Source organism: Sceloporus occidentalis, unplaced genomic scaffold (genome assembly GCF_023333645.1).
Source record: "Sceloporus occidentalis isolate IW3139 unplaced genomic scaffold, rSceOcc1.0.p SCAF_86, whole genome shotgun sequence".
Classification (NCBI taxonomy): Eukaryota; Metazoa; Chordata; class Lepidosauria; order Squamata; family Phrynosomatidae; genus Sceloporus; species Sceloporus occidentalis.
The window spans coordinates 4,385,831-4,405,370 of record NW_028317066.1 but is presented as its reverse complement, the minus strand read 5'-3'; the positions used below and the strand labels follow the sequence as shown (position 1 = coordinate 4,405,370).

Sequence of the window (19,540 nt, the reverse complement as noted above, 5' to 3'; positions counted from 1 at the left end):
ACGTTACGCTTTTAATTGGACCTAGTTGGTATCAGTGTCCCTTTCTCTTGGGGCTTGCTGTCGATCTCTGGTATATAATGGTGGGACCCCATTCAGGCACGTGGTTTTGTTAGGACCACCTCTCAGCTATATTTGATCTAATTAAAATTCCCCTAATTCGATCCTTCGTAACAGAGGACTCAGGAAAGAGAAAGGGTCAGTTTTGTGCAAATTCAGAACTTCTCTGCATCAAAGAGTCCAGTGTGTTGAAACAGCAAAGAAATTTATTGAGAATACTTAAAAATCCAGTGTTTAAGCCAGAACTGCCCACTCCAATCCAAACAATACATTAAAACCCCAAAATTAAAACATCACCCTCTTACAATCCTAACCCCCACCTCCAATTCCCACAGTCTATGCCCCACAGGTAACAAGGCTCCCTTTGCCATTCCCACAAACTAGTCCCCTTTCTCTTAATGCCGGCCTCCAACTTTCTTCAGCCAACATCCCAAACATTGCAAAAGCTATCATTCCCATAACTATTCTAACCAGCTGCAACAAATTCCAGCCCCCCAGCTACCTAACCTATACCACAACCCATAATCCTCAGCCAAGTTTATAACCCAAAGCAATGATCTATAGTAATAGCAATTAAAACGTAAACTTAACAAAATATAACTTTAAAGCATAAACAGACACATGGACAGACAAATCACAAACATATGGACAGACAAACCTTACAAACAAAATCACAAGGGCCTTTTCACCGGTGGATTGAAAATATATTTTCTTTTAAAATATATTATTGAACATTAATTAAAAAGACATACACGACAAAACATTACTACACAGTTAAACATATTTACACAATATACAAAGAATATATAAATAAAGGGAAAAAGCCAAGTTAGTTTCTATATGTCTAAACTTTGTATACTTCCTAGATGGCGCCTAAACTTCTTAAATTTTCATTTCTTCTAGTTTCCTATCTGTTATAATCTTTGAGCAAAGAAAAATAGAGCTAGACAAACAAAAAACCAACCTCCATTTCTGCTTGGTTCTTGTTTCTACTCTTTAAGAGAGAAGCAGATTAATTCATCCTAATTTACATATGTTTTCATAGTTGCTTTGAATTGGGGAAAACAGAAAAGTTCTTTTTTAAAAAAATACATTTTCTGTATTTCTTCTTGACAAAAATAATATTACAGTAGTTCACTGCTGGCATTTGTATGGCTTCGCTCCTGTGTGGACTCTTTCATGTCTCACTAGGTATGACTTCCGAGAAAAACATTTCCCACAATGTTGGCATTTGTGTGGCTTCTCTCCTGTGTGGATTCTCTTGTGTGCCACTAGGTGTGACTGCCGAGAAAAACATTTCCCACAATGCTGGCATTTGTATGGCTTCTCTCCAGTGTGGACTCTCTGATGTCTCACTAAGTCTCCCTTCAAAGAAAAACATTTCCCACAATGCTGGCATGTGTATGGCTTCTCTTCTGTGTGGACTCTCTGATGTGTCACTAAGACTGACTTCCGAGAAAAACATTTCCCACAATGCTGGCATTTGTATGGCTTCTCTCCTGTGTGGACTATCTGATGTCTCATTAGGCCTGACTTGAAAGGAAAACATTTCCTACAATGCTGGCATTTGTATGGCTTCTCTCCTGTGTGGATTCTGTGATGTTCCACAAGGTGTGACTTCCAAGAAAAACATTTCCCACAATGCTGGCATTTGTGTGGCTACTCTCCTGTGTGGACTATCTGATGTATCACTAGGTCTGACTTGAAAGAAAAACATTTCCCACAATGCTGGCATTTGTATGGCTTCTCTCCAATATGGCCTCTCTGATGTCTCACTAGATGTGACTTCAAAGAAAAACATTTCCCACAATGCTGGCATTTGTATGGCTTCTCTCCTGTGTGGACTCTCTGATGTTTCACGAGGTCTGACTTCCAAGAAAAACATTTCCCACAATGCTGGCATTTGTGTGGCTTCTCTCCTGTGTGGACTCTCTGATGTCTCACTCGGTTTGACCTCTCAGAAAAACGTTTCCCACAATGCTGGCATTTGTGTGGCTTCTCTCCTGTGTGGACTCTCTGATGTTTCACGAGGTCTGACTTCCAAGAAAAACATTTCCCACAATGCTAGCATTTGTGTGGCTTCTCTCCTGTGTGGACTCTCTGATGTTTCACGAGGTCTGACTTCCAAGAAAAACATTTCCCACAATGCTGGCATTTGTATGGCTTCTCTCCCATGTGGACTCTCTGATGTTTCACTAGGTGTGCCTTCTGAGAAAAACAGTTCCCACAATGCTGGCATTTGTATGGCTTCTCTCCCATGTGGACTCTCTGATGTTTCACTAGGTGTGACTGCTGAGAAAAACAGTTCCCACAATGCTGGCATTTGTATGGCTTCACTCCTGTATGGACTCTCTGATGTTTCACTAGGTATGACTTCCAAGAAAAACATTTCCCACAATGCTGGCATTTGTATGACTTCTCTCCAGTGTGGATTCTCTGATGTCTCACTCGGATTGACTTCTTAGAAAAACGTTTCCCACAATGCTGGCATTTGTGTGGCTTCCCTCTGGTGTGGACTCTCTCATGACTCAGATGTTCTTCTGTAAAGAACAATAACAGATAAGACTAAAAATCAGAGTTAAGAGAGGAGGGTGTTTCCCCCAGATTAACCCCCCATTTACCCTTCCCTATTTGACATTAAATTAGTAAAGTTGGTATGAGTGACCCGAGCCTGATCCTGTTGCAGATATCCCAAATCCATGAAACGATTGTATCCTTACTCATAGGAGCTAGCAAAGAAGAGATTGGAGGGGAACTGCCTTAAGGGAATCACTGGAAGCAGATAGTCAGACTAAGAACGGTTGAAAAAATATTCTATTAAACATGTGTAGAAATACTTTGATTGACAGGTGGCATCATATCCTGTGAGACTGCCATAGAGTGCTGAGTCAGAGCCCAAGGCATGATGGAAGGTAAATGCAGAGAATGCTTCATGCTGTTTGGCACGAGGAGATGACTCACAACCAATACAGTATACAGCTCACATGTGGATTAGTCTGGATTGCACTAGAGTTGTGTGTATAGAAGAGATAGTCAAGTTCATGGAGGTCAGAGAGGAGAGCTTGCAAATAATTGTATTATTAGGAGCAAGTAACTGTTAAAGTTGCCAAATATTGTGCAGCTGCAATTATTTGTCGCATAATTTTTTTGAAACTGATGCAGAAACAACCATGAAATATCTTGAAATAATTATGACATAGTGTCAGGCTACTGTTTTAAGTTTATATTTCTCAGAGTTATTTGGGACAATTTTTACCTGCCAGGTTTAGGATTTCATTTTATGAACTGATGTTTACCCTTATTGCTAGAAGGCAATTTACTTCTTGTGATGCTTTGTAATACTTGTATTTATTTTGTTGTTGTTGTTTAAGCTGGCCATGTCCCGTAATAAATTATTCATTCATTGATTTGTATTATTTTGCAACTCAAGATAAAGAACTGAATGAAATCTACTGTGTCTGTGACTTATTTTTAAGTGTGGAAAGTGGTCAGTGTATTGCTAATACATATATTTGGAGGTTGGCTTCCGGACTCTGCTATGATATTATTCAGGACCTGAGAGGCAGTGTGCTAATCCCTTTTGTCTGAGGTATTTGCATCAAACACCCATTGCATTCAATTCAGTTTCACACCATTCTTTCTCCACACAGGAAATATTCTAAAGTGATATAAACCTTTCCAAACCCTCAGTTTTTGTCCCCATCACCAATTTCAGTATAAATGTCAGGTCCAACTTGCTGTTCTTCGGTGTCAGTCCAGTTACAGACAGACACTCTGTTTTCATGGCTAAGCACCTCAATGCACTCACCAACCCCAATTGTTGTGGGAACTACAGACTTCTCCCCATTCCAAATCCTCAGCATAAAGATCTGGATAGGTAACTTATCACCATTAACAAAGCCTTACATGTATTCACCACTCCCGCCACTGTTACCTAGTTCTTGCATGTGTGCGTGAACACTTATATGTATGTGTCTGTGTGTTTTGCTTTCCCCCTAAATAAAACACAAAAACCTATTTCAAATGCCTCTGAAGTTTTTTTTTATTATTATTATTCAGGACCTGCTATAGCTTGGCTGAGTCCAGAGGTCACCATTGCCCCAGTGAAACTATTTTGTTCTATTGAGCTAAGTACCAAATCCCCCTAAAAGCATAGCGCTTGCGGATGTCCTCCCCAGACTCCAGCATTTTGGGTAACAAAGGACCTCTTGAATCAACCATGGAGCTAAGCAAACTCAGGTAGAAAAGAAACATTAGCAAAACAGCAAGTTTTGTTTCTGCTTTCTTCCCTTCATGGATATTACTCATAGAATCATAGAATAGTACAGTTGGAAGGGACCACAAGGGTCATCCAGTCCAACCTCCTGCCATGCAGGAACTCTCAATCAAAGCATCACCAAAAGATGGCCATCTAGCCTCTGTTAAAGACCTCCAAGGAGGGAGACTCCTCTACACTCCAAGGAAGGAGTGTGTTTCACTGTCAAACAGCCCTTACTATCAGGAAGTTGGTTTGATTCAATAATTCTAAAGTGGAAACAAAGCGCTCTGACAGTGAATTATGAAAGGGCCCTCAGTCTTCACAGGAAGGGCGATGGATTCAGGTTCCTTACCCACAGAGGCCACATTCTCATAATTCTCCATCATCACGAAACTGTACATAAGTTTCAGCTTCTTCGTCAACAGTTTCCATTCCTCTTCAGTGAAATATACCGCCACGTCCGCAAAGGTCACCTGAAATAGAAAATAGCCCTCATCCAGAGAGTGACTAAACAAAAGGGGAGGAAAGCACACGGTGCATCATAAATATTATTTCAACACTTCAGAATTCAGTCCAGGAAATAAACTTTAAATTCTGCAAGCAAGCAAAAAGTTACTGTCTTTGAGACCCAGTTTGTCTCAAATCCTTTCAATATAATATACAATATAATAAAAAAATATAATTTAGACCATTTCTGGGATATTGATGATAGATTAGGATACTGACTATTCCAACGTGTATTGTCACCAATGAATTATAATGCACTTAGCCATATCTCACCTAATCTCAGAGGCAAATTTCATTTTTAAAAACAGTTCTGGGGAGTACTCTGGGATTGAGGGCCACTGGGCTCACCCTCAATTAAGATACAGAGATATTATTCCAAATCCCCCAGCATTTCACAGATTTGGAAAGCAAGACACATGTGGACAAGCAACACCAGAAGGGGGTCAAGATGGCCAAAGTTGTAAATGATGAAGATCGCAGAAGTGAGGAAGGGTACAAGACCCTGCCCCCTCCTATTCTCCCCTCTCCCCTCTTTTGAGTTGATGGGCTGCACATGTCTTTTGAACTTGGAACACATTTTGCAGCAACCAACTGACCTGAGGACAAGGGGGAAAGTGGCAGAGAGGAGAGAAAATTAGGACATTTTCAAAGCCCCTAAAAAAATGAGGTGACAGAGCATTAACCAGGACTCACTCTGCCAAATTGAGACAGTATATTCTCCGCTTGCTTTCATGAGCAGGCCCAGCAGTGACACAGATGAAACTAAGTCAGGATGGTAACTTACCAAAGAGTTGTTGTACCTCTGCTTCTTCTTTCCCTTGGAGCCCAACTCCCTCCACTTGGCCTCTGTGTCGGCCATCAGGTGGGCAGGGGGTACTGGTGGTCCTGCACTTGGGTCACTTCAGCAAAAGATACTCCAAAAGTGTGTACAAGAGGGTCGAGATGAAGTTCCTGACAAACGAGACCAGGGTTAGACTTAATTAATAATTTGTTTTATTTATATACCGCTATTCCAAAGGTCATAGCAGTGAACAGCAAGTAAGCTAATTAGCAAGTAAGCTAATTTGCCCCCAACAGTCTGCGTACTCATTTTAGTGACCTCGGAAGAGTGGAAGGGGGTCCTGGAGGAAGGGGGCCTTGGGAGATATAGAGCCTCCTGAGATATTTGGGGGTCGCTTCCTAACAAAGGGGTTTCTGGCCTCATAAAGGATTTGGGGCAAACTGGATCTGAAAGGCAGTAGTAGCCTTTTATCTTGCCAATGGGATTTGCAGTGTATTTCCTGGACTGCATCTCCCAGCATCCACATGGCCAGAAAGAGGAGGGGTCCTGCCCTGCAGTAAGGCCCCTCCAATCCCTCTGAACCGAGGACTACAACTCCCACATCTTCTTTCTTTCTTTCTTTTTCTTTCTTTCTTTCTTTCTCCCTAGCTGGCTTGTGAGATGTGATTAAGCCTTGTTAGTGGTGTTACTGCTCTTGTTGCCGTTGTGTGGCTCCAAGTTGTTTCCAACTAATGGCGACCCAAAGGCAACCTTATCATGGGGTTTCCTTGGCAGGTTTCTTCAGAGAGGGGTTTCCATTGCCATCCTCTGAGGCTGAGAGAGTGTGACTTGCCAAGGGTCACCTAAGTCCAAAACACACTGCAGCAATAATCCAAATTGAAACCGCTTTAACTGCCCTGGCTAAGTGCTAGGGAATTCTGGGAAATATAGTTTTCTGAGACATTGAGCCTTCTCTGTCAGAGAGCTCTGGTGCCCAAATAAACTCCAGTTCCCAGGATTCCCTAGCACTGGGCCAGGGCAGTTAAAGTGCTCTCAAACTGGACTATTGCTGCCGTGTCTTTTGGGCCTTACTTGGGCACAAACTGTCCATAGCCTGCAATGCATCTCCTAATTCTGTTGGCAGTCCCTCCCTCCCAACACTTTCTCATTTCCCCCAAAACCAGCACAAAGCTGGCAGATGGAAAGAGGTTTAAAAGCAACATTTAAATCTGCCATATTTTATTAAAAGACTAAATGTCCCAAATGCTATTATCAGTTTTGTAGCTATTATTACAGAAAGACGTAGAGTGCAAACTCCTCAAGTACCTTTATTTTCTGGAGTGAGATGGGTTTTTCCAACTGACTCACTGTGATGATCTCCGGTGGTCCAAGCAGCCAAACTGCGGCCCTGTAATAATAATAATAATGATAATAATAATAATAATAATAATAATAATAATATAGCCCTCTCTTCAGCCAAAAGGCTATCAGAATGGCTTACAAATTGTTAATTAGACATTTAGACATTATGGCTCTTAGCCCAGCAGACCCTTAACTTCCTTAAATCACGCTGCCTCCATCCAGTGAATTATAAAAGGGTTTCCCTTAACCTACACTGGGACCGGTTAAGGAACCTTATTTCTCCTTCTTTACTGATCTTCCCAAGCATCAACCGAGCCAAAACACGTGTAAAAGGAGCGTTGAGTAGTAGATACTCCAAGGAGGTATTAATTATAAATAACAAAATATAACTAAAATATAAGTCCTACAAGATATTAAGAGTCTTGCAGGTACAATATTTGTAAGTATATAATATTCAATTCCTACAAGCTATTATAATAATAAATAAACCTAAACATCCAATTCTGAGACTAACTTCCAAGATCAACTCTCTCTCTCTCGATCTCCAACCGACACAATTCCCCCAACTGTCTCTTGGTCTCTCAGGCCTTATATCTCCTTCTCACGGAAGCTTCCAGAAGGACCTTCATCTTGCTCTCTGATTGGTCAAGAGAGCCTTCCGTAGCAGTGAAGTCATTCTGCATTTGCATAAACCTCCCTTTACTGCCTGAAGAAGACCTCCATTGACTGGAGCCCAGTCATTACACAAACACTTCAAGGGTTTGTGCCTAACGACGATTAAACCGCTTCTAAACTGCGTCCAAACCGCTCCTAGTCTGGACGCTCAGAAACGCCTCGCAAATATTATTCCCCACAGTCACAAGCAGCACAAAATGGCCACCGGAACATAAAATGGCTGCCTATGCCTCAGTTCTTGGCACTTGTCGGTTTGAGGCCTTCAGAGGAGAGAGAGAGAGATGGAGGGGAAGAGTGGAAGGAGTGAGGAGGAATGGTCACTCTTGAGTCCGAAGCAGTCATTTTTATATAACGAAGTGATGATGGAAACCTATGAAAACCTATCCTCTCTGGGCAAGGAACTTGTATCCATTGCTCTTCCTTCAGAGCAGGGGGGTCTTGCATGCTACATACATGGCACTATGGTTCCACTTTAATGGTCAAAGTAACATCCTTGGAATCTTGGGATTTGTACTTTACTTTATGGAGCCACTAGAGCTCTCCATCTGATGATTATAAATGCCCTTTGCTAAACTGCAAATCTATCGTAGGAAAGAACCATGGCACTTAATATGTTTTGGGTCCCAATGCTCTTTGGTACATCTCTTAGCAAGTTTTTAGGTCTTTTTGATCTATGTTTCAGTGTTTCTATGTTCTGGAGAGGCTTCCAATATCCTCTCTTGGCCCTACAATGGCTCAAATTGAGCCAAACAATGGCAATAGGATGCTGGGGGATATTGAGGAGGTAAACATGATTTCTTTTCTCCCCAGGTGGTCCAATGGGGCTACCTCTGAGATCCCTGTGGGCCCAATCTGGCTGCCCAATCCCGAATAGCTGCCCAGTCCTGTCTTGGAGATGTCTGAAGGCTCCTCTCTGCAGCCCTATCCTCACCAAAACTGGACTCCACTTCCCAGACCCTTCCTAAGCCATTCCAATGGATTAATTGCATATATTTATTATCCTACCCTTCTCACCAGATGGGACTGAAAGTGTCTCTTTCCTGCACCATTCTCTTTTTCTCTCTATCTGTGTGTAAGAGAGAATGTGAAATATAGAATGGCAGGGAAGAGATGCTGAAGGTGAAATGCTGAAGCAGTGCAGATGGACCTGAGAGCAGCTGGGAAAGATGGAGAGAGGAGGGAGAAATGGAAGGAGAACAGGCATGTGGAAACATGGAGGAGAGGGAAGGAACAAGCAATATATATGTTTGGACAGGAAGGGAACTCTGGGAAAGTCCAGAATGGAGCCAGAACAGGTGTCCATAAGAGAGGCAGAAGGTGTCGATAATAGAGCCAGAAGAGTATTGTGAGGTAGCCATGAACCTGGAAAACGTTAACTGGTTTAAGTAAACTGGTGTGAACCAGCTCAAGTCCCTGTTTTTCAGACATTTGAAGGGATTCCATTTAGCAATTATGAGTAATATCTATGAAGAGAGGGACAGGGACACCAAAACTCCTTTATCTCTCATGCTCATTTTCCTTTGTTTAGTTTGCATAGCTCCATTGTAGATTCCAGAGGCCTCTCCTCTCTTAATGCGGAGATGAGTCTTGTCTGCCCCCTTTTTTATATAGAAGAGCCTGAGATTCATGAGGAAATGGAGACTGGAGAGAGACCTTACACATGCCAGCAGTCTGGAAAATGTTTTCCTCAGAGGTCAGACCTTATTGTACATCAAAGAGTCCACACAGGAGAGAAACCATACAAATGCCAGGAGTGTGGCAAGGGTTTTGCTTCAGGTACCAATCTTACACACCACCATCGCATTCATACAGAAGAGAAGCTATAGAAATGACAGACTGTGGAAAATGTTTTTCTCAGAATTTACACTTTTAGAGGCATCCAAAAATTCACATTAGAGACAAAGTGTATAAATGTTGGTGGATGAAAATACTTTTTTGGAGAAGCAGCCTTCATTTATTTTGTTGTATTTTGTAAAGGTCTATTGCAATCTTCATGCTACTTCTGCTACAAAATTTTGGGTTTGAAAGTATCTTGCTCTTCAAGTGACATTCAATAAACATTTGCATTAATTGAAGCATTCTCATTCTTCATTGCATATCTTGACTCTGTGAAAGACAGCATTAATTATGAAACATCAGTATTTTATTTTAAAAAATTAATTAAAAATCGGAAACTATAAATATAAAACTCATCAGACAACAAACATACAAATAAAAGATACAAATACAATATATATATATATCACTTCCACTCTGTTGGTTCTTATATTTATGTATACAGTGGACCCTTGTTATACGCTGGGGTTTGGTTCCAAGAGCCCCCGTGTATAACAAAATCTGTGTATGCTCAAGTCCCATTAAATATAATGACATAGCAAAGTGGTGTCCCTTATAAAAATGGAAAATCAAGGTTTGATATTTGAAATTTATACGTTTTTTTTACATATTCAAACCGTTTATGCTTGAATCCGTGTATAAAAAAATCCGTGTACAAGAAGGGCCGACTGTACTGACTTTTATATAAACCTTATTTATAAAAAAAATTCTTAATTGTTTTGCATATATACATGTTAAAATGATGATTTCTATATTTTCTTAAATACTTTATTTTATATCTATTTTTCCTTTATTGCTTTATATACATACATATTAATCTGTATTTCTATGTTCTTATCCTTGATCATATATATGTACGTATGTATCTGAAGTCGAAATCTATATCGCAGTCTATCATATTAAGTTATCTCAGTCTATCTAACCCCCTAAATTACATGACATTGAGATTTCTTGTTATTCAATTTATTTTGCATGTCTTTCTTTGTATACCTTATCTATCTCAACATAATTTTATAGATTCAGATATTCATAATTACACGGATCTCAAGTAAGTTGCTATTTTTCACTAGTCTCTCTCAAAGTTTTCATCTGATCTGTTCCGTAATAATTGTGTCAATTTGTCATTCTCTATATACTCATATAGTTTATTGTACCAATCTGATAACTCCTGAATTTTCTCTTATTTCCAGTATTTAGCATACATGTTTCTTGCTGCAGCAAACATATCAAATAAGGTCCTTCCATGTTCTTTTTCTAGTTTGTCATTTATCATTCCCAGTAAGAAAATTTCAGATTTATTTTCTATTTCCATTTGCAGAATCTCTCCTTTCCAGCCCTTAACTGACACACACATTTGCTGACTCTAAAACTAGTTTCCCTTTCATGGTTTCATGAAAGGGAAGTTTCATGGTTTCATCAAAGTGCTATGTCTGGGCAATGGAGATACACCCCAGGTGCCAAAACTGGCCCATAGCTATTCTTGACAGACTCATTCAGTCTCTTTCTCTGTTGGTGGAGGGGCAATCGGAAGCAAGAAACTCATGGATCTTCAAGGGATCTCCAACTTTTTTTTTATTGACTTGCATCTGTCCTTTCTCCCAATATAGGGACTCAGGGTGGCTAGCAACACATTTAAAACAGTACAAATCCAAAACAATGCAGAAGCATTACAATTATAACTATATATATTTTTAAAATTAAAGCATTTATAAAGCTGCACCTTGAAAATACTAAAGTTTATCAAAAAGCATATACAAACCTTGACCTCTGAATTGCACAGCCGTTCATACCTCATTCTTTGTTTTGCTATCCGCATGTACAGAAAGGGGGAAAGGGGGAGTGTGAAATGCAGTCGGCCTTTCTTATACAAGGATTTTTTATACACAGTTCTGTAGCCAAGGGTCCGTAGGGGGAATTTTATTATTATTGTTATTAGCTCAAATATTGCAAGAGGGGCTGGCTACAAGAGCCCACCGAAATCGCCCTCCCGATATGTATACGGAGTAGACCAGGGGATCCCAATAAATAAAGCTGAGATGGATATTAATAACTAGATGTCTAATTTATTGAAATAGGGGAAAAACACATACGTTGCGCATACACTCACACACACACTCAGGAAAATTAGGGTTGGAAAATGGGAACAGATTTCAGGCGTTACTAATGGAGATGCTTACCAGAATGTAGATTCCCTCTGGGGAGCGAATGGGGTGCTGGACAGTGAGACAAGTCTGCTCCGCAACCTGGGAGTGAGCAGAAATGCCGGCTACCAGAACAGAGGTCTGACTGACGTGGAGCAAGTAGACCTTGAAAATGGCGCGCTGAGCAGCCAAAGTGGGGACTTTTTATAGGCCATATCTGGCCTGAGGCAAAGAGGCTGTCTTGGCCGAAACAAAGGTGTTCTAAAGATTTTCTTTTCACCTGGATGTCTGCTTTAGATAGTATAAAGGGCTTATGCCTCTCGGACAATAGGTTCGAGGAGGAGGTTGATAGCTTCAGGGAAGGCAATCCTTTCACTCTTCCCAGTCTTGAGATAATCCCTTCATGCGACTTCCCTGGACCCACTGAGATGCTAATATGGGAACTCCCTTAGGGGAGGTGTACATGTCCTCTCGCTTTGCCAGTAATGGCAGACAGGCTTGGAGTCTGGCCAGGGGTCATCCAAAGGTTATCATGGATTCCAAAATTTATATTGCAGCATGGGTAACAGTTCAAGCATCCATGGTTTGAAAATGTTTTCAAAAAAGTATAAATTTCAAATATCAAAGCTTGATTTTCCATTTTTTTATAAGGGACACCATTTTGCTATGTCACTATATTAAATGGGACTTGAGCATCCACGGATTTTGTTATTCACAGGGGAACATGGAACCAAACCCCAGCGTATAACAAGGCTCCATTGTCCTTTTTGTTTGGAGGGAGAGTCTCTCTATATTCTATTCTGTAAGACTATCAGAGCTCCCTTTGGTGCTGTCTTTCCTTATGAATTTAAGACAAGTTGTACTTCTGTTTCCATCCAGTAAACCTTTGAAATCTTTGAAGCTTTCTGTTTGCCTGGCTGCACATCCAAAGAACATGAAACATAGCCCTAGTTATGATGAATCAGTCTTTTTCTAATGGAGATACAGAGCGAGGGCCCATTCCTTCCGTAAGACTTGGACCTGTCCACTGCAGAGATTTGACATACTTAAGATTAGAGCCAGACTGGGAGGTTTTGGGAGTCCCTGTCCCTCCAAAAGTAACTTTCCCAAGAGCAGTCTATGTCTCCCTTCCAAAGACCAGCAGTGGATGGAGAAGGAGGCCTTGGGAAAGCAGAGGAGAGCTTGGCTTGACCCCTAAGGACTCTCTGTTGAAGGTTTCCATCTTTCTAAGAAACGGTGGAGCCTGGGAGGGAGATCGAGTGCCCAAAGTCAGTGGCATTTCTGCATAGGGTGTCAGTGGGTCCCAGGGGTGGTACTTTTAGGATTGGGACTTCTGGGGTCAGGACTTCTGCCTTCCAGGGACATGGCTTCTGGGGGGAAATCCAAGGAAATTGGAAGAGACCCCAAGGGCCCTGATCCAGTCCAACCCCATTCTGCCATGCAGGAACTATCAATCAAAGCATCCCTGACAGATGGCCATCCAGCCTCTGTTTGAAGACCTCCAAGGAGAGAGACTCCACCAAAATCTCCATTGAGGAAGTGTGTTCCACTGTCAAACATCTCTTACTGTCAGGAAGTTCCTCCGAATGTTGAGGTGGAATCTCTTTTCCTGTAGCTTGCATCCATTGTTCCGCGTCCTGCTCTCTGGAGCAGCAGAAAACAAGCTTGATCCATGATTATCTCCATCTGGTATTCAGTTTTCCTCTTTTCCTACTACCCTCAATCTCACCAAGCATTATTGTCTTTTCTAGTGAGTGATGTTTTCTCATAATATGGTCACTTTATCATCTACAGTACTTTAAAGTTCTGTAAATCAACAGAGGTATTTATTTTTGTTTTCTTATTTAATGTTCAGTTGTAATCCTGCCTTTGCACTTTCTGCTTTGGCTTTCTTCAACAACCGTTCCAAGCCTTTGGCATTTTCCCAAGTCATTGGTTCCTTCCAACGCTATGTTTCTATTACTCTAAGTACAGGACACCAGCCTCATTTATATACCTCAGCTATTTTTGTTTAGCCAGTGCCTCCTCCTGTAGCTGTTAGTCCCATTAGTTAATACGGTGTGAATTTGCTGCTTCTATACTTATGTTTTTTTCTCCTTACTCCCTGCTCACATCTCCACCTTCTTTCAGGAGTACAGATCATGCCTGCTGCCTCCGCACTCTCTACATTGATTTCCGCAAAGATCTGAAATGGATGTGGATCCAACAGCTCAAAGGTTATAAGGCCAATTTCTGTGCTGGAAGCTGCCGGTATGTATGGAGCACTGACACACAGTACAACATGGTGAGAGTGGGTCCATGCCATCCCAGGGCACTGTCTCTCTCTGTCCCAACTTGCAGTCAGACTCTCCTAGTAATGTATTGCTATGGGTCTGATGGTCTCACAGTGCTCTGTATCAACATGGAGAGCTGTGGGACCACCGGGACGCCTAGCAATACATTACTAGGGCCCTTATCAAACGAGCAAAATTTGAAGTTATCCCAGGGTCAATGTGAGGGTAGTGTGAAGGCAATCTAGGGGCAATCATTGGGTTTCAAGTTTATCACACTACACCAAAGGCAATCAGCAGTCATCCTAAACACAATCGGGGGTCATTCCAGGAGTAGGTAAATTCGGGTGGAAAGAGGATTTACCTAACCCCAGAATGATCCTGAAATGAACCCCGATTGTGTTTAAGATGGCTATTATTATTATTATTATCATTATTAAACTTTATTTCTAGAGCGCTGTACAAAGTCGGTAAAATTAAGGAGTATATAAAAGCCTGCCCAAGGCGTACACTCTTAAGATAATAACAATTAAATAGAGGAATAGATAAAATTACCATGTAGAAAAGAAAAGACAAATTAAAAACATCAAATATAAAAGCAGATCACTTCACATCAAACATTATCAGACAGCCAGATGACAATCACAAATTCCCTGAGAACGCTTCCCATGGCTTCCCAGTAGCCCATGGCTCCTGATTGAAACCCCACGATTGCCCCTGCATTGCCTTCACATTGACCCTGGGATAACTTCAAATTTTGCTTGTGTGATAAGGGCCATGGACAGGGTGACTGCAAAAGTGCAACACAGAGAGCTTGGGAAGTTACCTTTTTTGGACAATACCAAAATTTCTCAGCCAGCATCCTGGAATTTGTCATCTAAAAAACCCTAACTTTTCCAAGTTCTTCAAGATAACAATTCTTGGATGGTTTCAGAGTAGTATGTTTCCCCCCAGTATGTTCCTACCTTTTTTGTTTCTTTTAATATGGAGTCGCTGCTGCTCCCGTTTCTCATCTGTAGTAGTGACAAAGTGGATAAAGAATTAATATTAACACCATGCATGGTGTTTTATGATATAATATAAGCATAAGAGAAAGAAAGAAGGCAAATCCTTCACTTTGTGAAGTTTAAAGTCTTTAGACCAGCGGGTTTCAACATTTGTGTACCCCAAAAGGTCCATGTTGTATCAGTGAGCCTCGAGTAAATGGTGGGAAGTGCTGCTCATGTTTGTTTGACTTTTTAAAAAGTATTGTGGGATTTGCACATTGTCCTGCAGTGTGGGGAGGTAAAACTTAATGCTGAGTCTAGCTTCTCCCTCATGCTTCACCCATTGGGTTTCTGATCTATAAGGGCCCGAAGAGACAGGCCAAAATAAAGCTACTTCGGGTCACTTGGAGGCATGCTGTTTAAATGCTTCAGGCGTCCTAAGAGTGTTTTTCAAACTTAAAGCAAACAGCCAGACACTTCCCATTTTGGACAGGGCAAAATGTCACATTTTTTGACATGGATGGATGCCATGTCTACCAAGTCGCAAGACAGGGATCATTTATGCCACCTTTGGTGGCGTTGGGCCATTCTCCTTCAATCTACCTCACAATGTGTGGGAATAATGTGGGGACAAGAAAAGCCAAGGACTCCATTTTAAGCTCCATACAGGACCCTGAACAAAGCTGGCCGAGAAAACCCCCCACAACAGGTTTGCATTAAGAGTCGCCACAAGTCAGAAATGGCTTTAAGGCACACAACAACAAAAACAATTTACTTTATACACTCACGTATAAGTCTAGAAACTTTAGTCAAAAAATCAACCCCAAAAATCTGGATCGTCTTATCTATGGGTCAGTGTAAGTAGGAACCATTCCCTTCTCTCAGTTGAGTGGCAAAAAGCGAAATCTTAGTCCATCCAGGGAGAACCTAAAAGAAGCGCCTACTCTCTCCATTGTGTCATTGCTTCTGGCCTTTTGGAATGGCTGGGTGGGCAAACAGTGGTGTGATTTGGCATCATTTTCCTTTCCTTCATCCTTTACATCCTTTGTCACATACCCCTAAGTTTACCCTCGACTTAGAATCATAGAAGAGTTTGAAAAGACCCCAAGGGCCATCCAGTCCAACCCCATTCTGCCATGCAGGAATACACAATCAAAGCACTCCTTACAGATGGCCATCCAGCCTCTGTTTAAAGACCTCCAAAAGAGACTCCACCACTTTCCAAGGGAGCGTGTCTCAATGTCAAACAGCTCTTACTGTCAGGAAGTTCTTGCTAACGTTGAGGTGAAACAGGAGGCTGTGGAAAGGATGTTTAGGTGGAATAGGAGGCAGTCTGGTCATCCTGTGTGTATGTGTGCATATACAGTGTGGTGTGTGTGTGTATAATAGAATCATAGAGTTGGAAGAGACCATAAGGGCCATCCAATCCAACCCCCTGCATTGCAGGATCATAGTGGAGTCTCGGAGTGTAGTGGAGTCTCCTTCTATGGAGGTCTTTAAGCACAAGCTGGATGGCCATCTGTCATTGGGGATGCTTTGATTGGGATTTCCTGCATGGCAGAATGGGGTTGGATTGGATGGTCCTTGGGGTCTCTTCCAACTCTACGATTCTATGATTCCTATATATTCAGAGAGAGAGAGAGAGAGAGAGAGAGAGAGAGAGAAGGAGAGAGAGATACAGGGAAGAGAGAGATTATACACACACACACACACACCCCTCCATATTTGCGGCCTTGACTTTTGAAGATTTGATTATTCTCAATTTGATTAATATGTTCTCTCTAGGAATCTCTAGGCCCTGCTCCAGTGCAACTCTATGGTCAACTTTAACTAAAAGTTGCACTGAAAGACCTAGAGATTCCTGGAGAGAAGACTCTACTAGGCCTTTGTAGCTCCTCCAGCGCAACTCTATAGTCAATGTCTGTCGGACGATGACCACAGAGTTGAGGTGGAGGACCCATAGGTTCCTAGAGACAATACTCTACTAGGCCTTTGTAGCTCCTCCAGTGCAACTCTATAGTCAATGTCTGTCGGACGATGACCATAGAGTTGAGCTGGAGGACCTAGAGATTCCTAGAGAGAATACTCTACTAGGCCTTTGTAGCTCCTCCAACGCAACTCTACAGTCAATGTCTGTCGGACGATGACCACAGAGTTGAGCTGAAGGACCTAGAGATTCCTAGAGAGAATACTCTACTAGGCCTTTGTAGCTCCTCCAGCGCAACTCTATGGTCAATGTCTGTTGGATGACAACCACAGAGTTGAGCTGCAGGACCTAGAGATTCCTAGAGAGGTACCATCTCAGGTAGAAACATGGTGTTTTTGTTATTTGCGGTTTTCCCATATTCATGGGGGTCTTGTGCCTCTAACCCTAGTGAATATCGAGGGACAAGTATACACACACACACACACACACACACACATATATATATAGAGAGAGAGAAAGAACATATATATATTCCTGGTGTGTGTATATAGACACACACATATTTCTATATGCTACTAGTGTGTGTGTGTGTGTGTGTGTGTGTACAGAGAGAGAGAGAAAAAATATATATGTATTTCTGGTGTGTATGTATGTGTATATATTTTCCTCATATACTCCTAGATTGCTTACATATACATACATACATATATACACATATAGAAAGCAATATATATAAACAGAAAGAGCAGAAATATATTTATTTCTGGTGTATACACACACACACATTCCTATATGCTCCTAGAGTGCTTACATATATATATATATATATATAGAGAGAGAGAGAGAGAGAGAGAGAGAACACATATATATATTCCCGGTGTGTGTGTGTATGTATAGACAGAGAGAGAGAACATATATATGTATTCCTGGTGTCTATGTGTATATATTTTCCTCATATACTCCTAGATTGCTTACATAAAGCCCTAAATGGCTAGGGCCCAGGGTACTTGGAGGACCGACTCTCCCCATACAGTCCGCCCCACACTCTCAGATCGGGCGAGAAACATTTGCTAAGGCCTGTTACAGACTGCCAAAATAAAGCTGCTTCGGGTCTCTTTGGAGGTATGCTATTTAAATGATGCATGGGTCCTAAGAGTCCGGAGGTCACGCCAAAGCCACACTCCATTCCTAAGCACTGGAGTGCAGCTTTGGTGCAGCTTCCGGATTCTTAGGATGCATGCATCATTTAAACAGCATACCTCCAAAGGGACCCGAAGCAGCTTTATTTTGGCAGTCTGTAACAGGCCTAAGAGTTCCAAAGTCAAGGTATTCTTCATCTTCTCAGAGGGCATTTTCTATCGCGGCCCCACAGATTTGGAACTCTCTGCCAGACGAACTCCGCTCAGTCACCTCTTTAGATCTATTTAGGAGAAATCTGAAGACCCATCTTTTCTGTCAAGCTTTCCCCCATGTGCCTTAATATTTTTCTCTCCTGCTCCCTTGATGCACATTATTCGATCCAGCTATTTTGTTGTACGGCTTTTAATTATTTGGTTTTAATTGACTGTAATATAATGGTTTTTTAGATTCTCTTGTATAATTTTTTAATTGGTATGGGTAGTTTGTTTGCACTGTTGGGGATATACGTTGTTATTGTTTTATTTTATGTTGTAAACCGCTATCATCTATGTAGGAAGGAATAGCGGTATATAAATAAATTTTCATTCATTCATTTTCATTCATATACATATATATACATACATACATACATACACATATATAAATATTGAAAACATATATATATATATATATATACAGAAAGAGCACAAATATATTTATTTCTTTTATATATATATATATATATATATACACACACAATTCCTATATGCTCCTAAAGTGCTTACATATATATATATATATATATAGAGAGAGAGAGAGAGAGAGAGAGGGGGTATATATACACACATACATTCCTTGAGAAGAGTGGTCTCCCCAAACCATGCCTGGGGTAGTAGGGCTCCTCCAAGCCATCCCCCTCCCTGCTGCTGGGGATGATGGGGGCTGTAGTCCTGGCATCCTGCTCCCTCTGCAGGGCTCCCAAGTGCTCCCCATTTCTCTCAGGGCCCCCATGTCCTTCTGCCCCAGAGAAAGCCCCTCTCAAAGACTGGGGCCCTTACCCTCCGCCTCCAGCGTGACCCTTTTCGCAGGCATCTGCCCCAGAAGAGAACAAGCGGATGAGAAGCAGCTGCGTCCCATGATCTCAGGAAGAGAGAGGAAAGAAAGAAGGTGGGAGGAAGCCCCTGGGAGAAAGGCCTTCTAGGAAATGTAGTCCTGGCAGTGACTGCTTCTCGCTCTAGGAAGCGACTGATGGAGTCAAAGGGAACTACAACTCCCGGCAGGCTCCAGCACACACACACAGAGAGAGAGAGAGAGAGATAGAGAGAGAGAGAGAGAGAGAGAGAGAGAGAGACAAGCGCTTTGGCCCAATGCATCATGGGAAATGGAGTTCGCCCCAGGGAAAAGGAAAAAGAGGCGGGCTTCATGCCCATTGGAGGGTGAAGGGCGCCCGTCTGCAACCGGGAGAGGAGAGCATGCTGGGGGATGTAGTCTTTTGCCTTTGTGAGGACAGTTTTATTTACTATTATTATTATGATTATTTTACTGTGTGTTTAAGGTTCCCCAACTGTGCCCTTTCAGAGACTTTTTTGGACTCCAGCTCCCAGAAGCCTCTGCCATGCTGGCCAACGTCCTGGGTTTCTGG

At 41.8% G+C, this 19,540-nt stretch overlaps 1 long non-coding RNA gene and 1 pseudogene across 2 annotated transcripts; both read right to left on the bottom strand.

Moving 5' to 3' along the window:
* Window positions 1–283: 283 nt before the first annotated feature.
* Window positions 284–5,834, bottom strand: LOC149285046 (uncharacterized; annotated as a pseudogene). The gene is made up of 3 exons (XR_016277798.1): window positions 5,607–5,834; window positions 4,668–4,788; window positions 284–2,597 (listed from the first exon to the last, which is right to left on the bottom strand). The product of XR_016277798.1 is annotated as an uncharacterized LOC149285046 (transcript).
* A 1,794-nt stretch (window positions 5,835–7,628) lies between these two features.
* Window positions 7,629–19,137, bottom strand: LOC149285045 (uncharacterized). Its single transcript, XR_016277799.1, has 3 exons — window positions 18,957–19,137; window positions 14,832–14,879; window positions 7,629–9,725 (listed from the first exon to the last, which is right to left on the bottom strand). It is a non-coding gene; the product is annotated as an uncharacterized LOC149285045 (long non-coding RNA).
* Window positions 19,138–19,540: the final 403 nt, after the last annotated feature.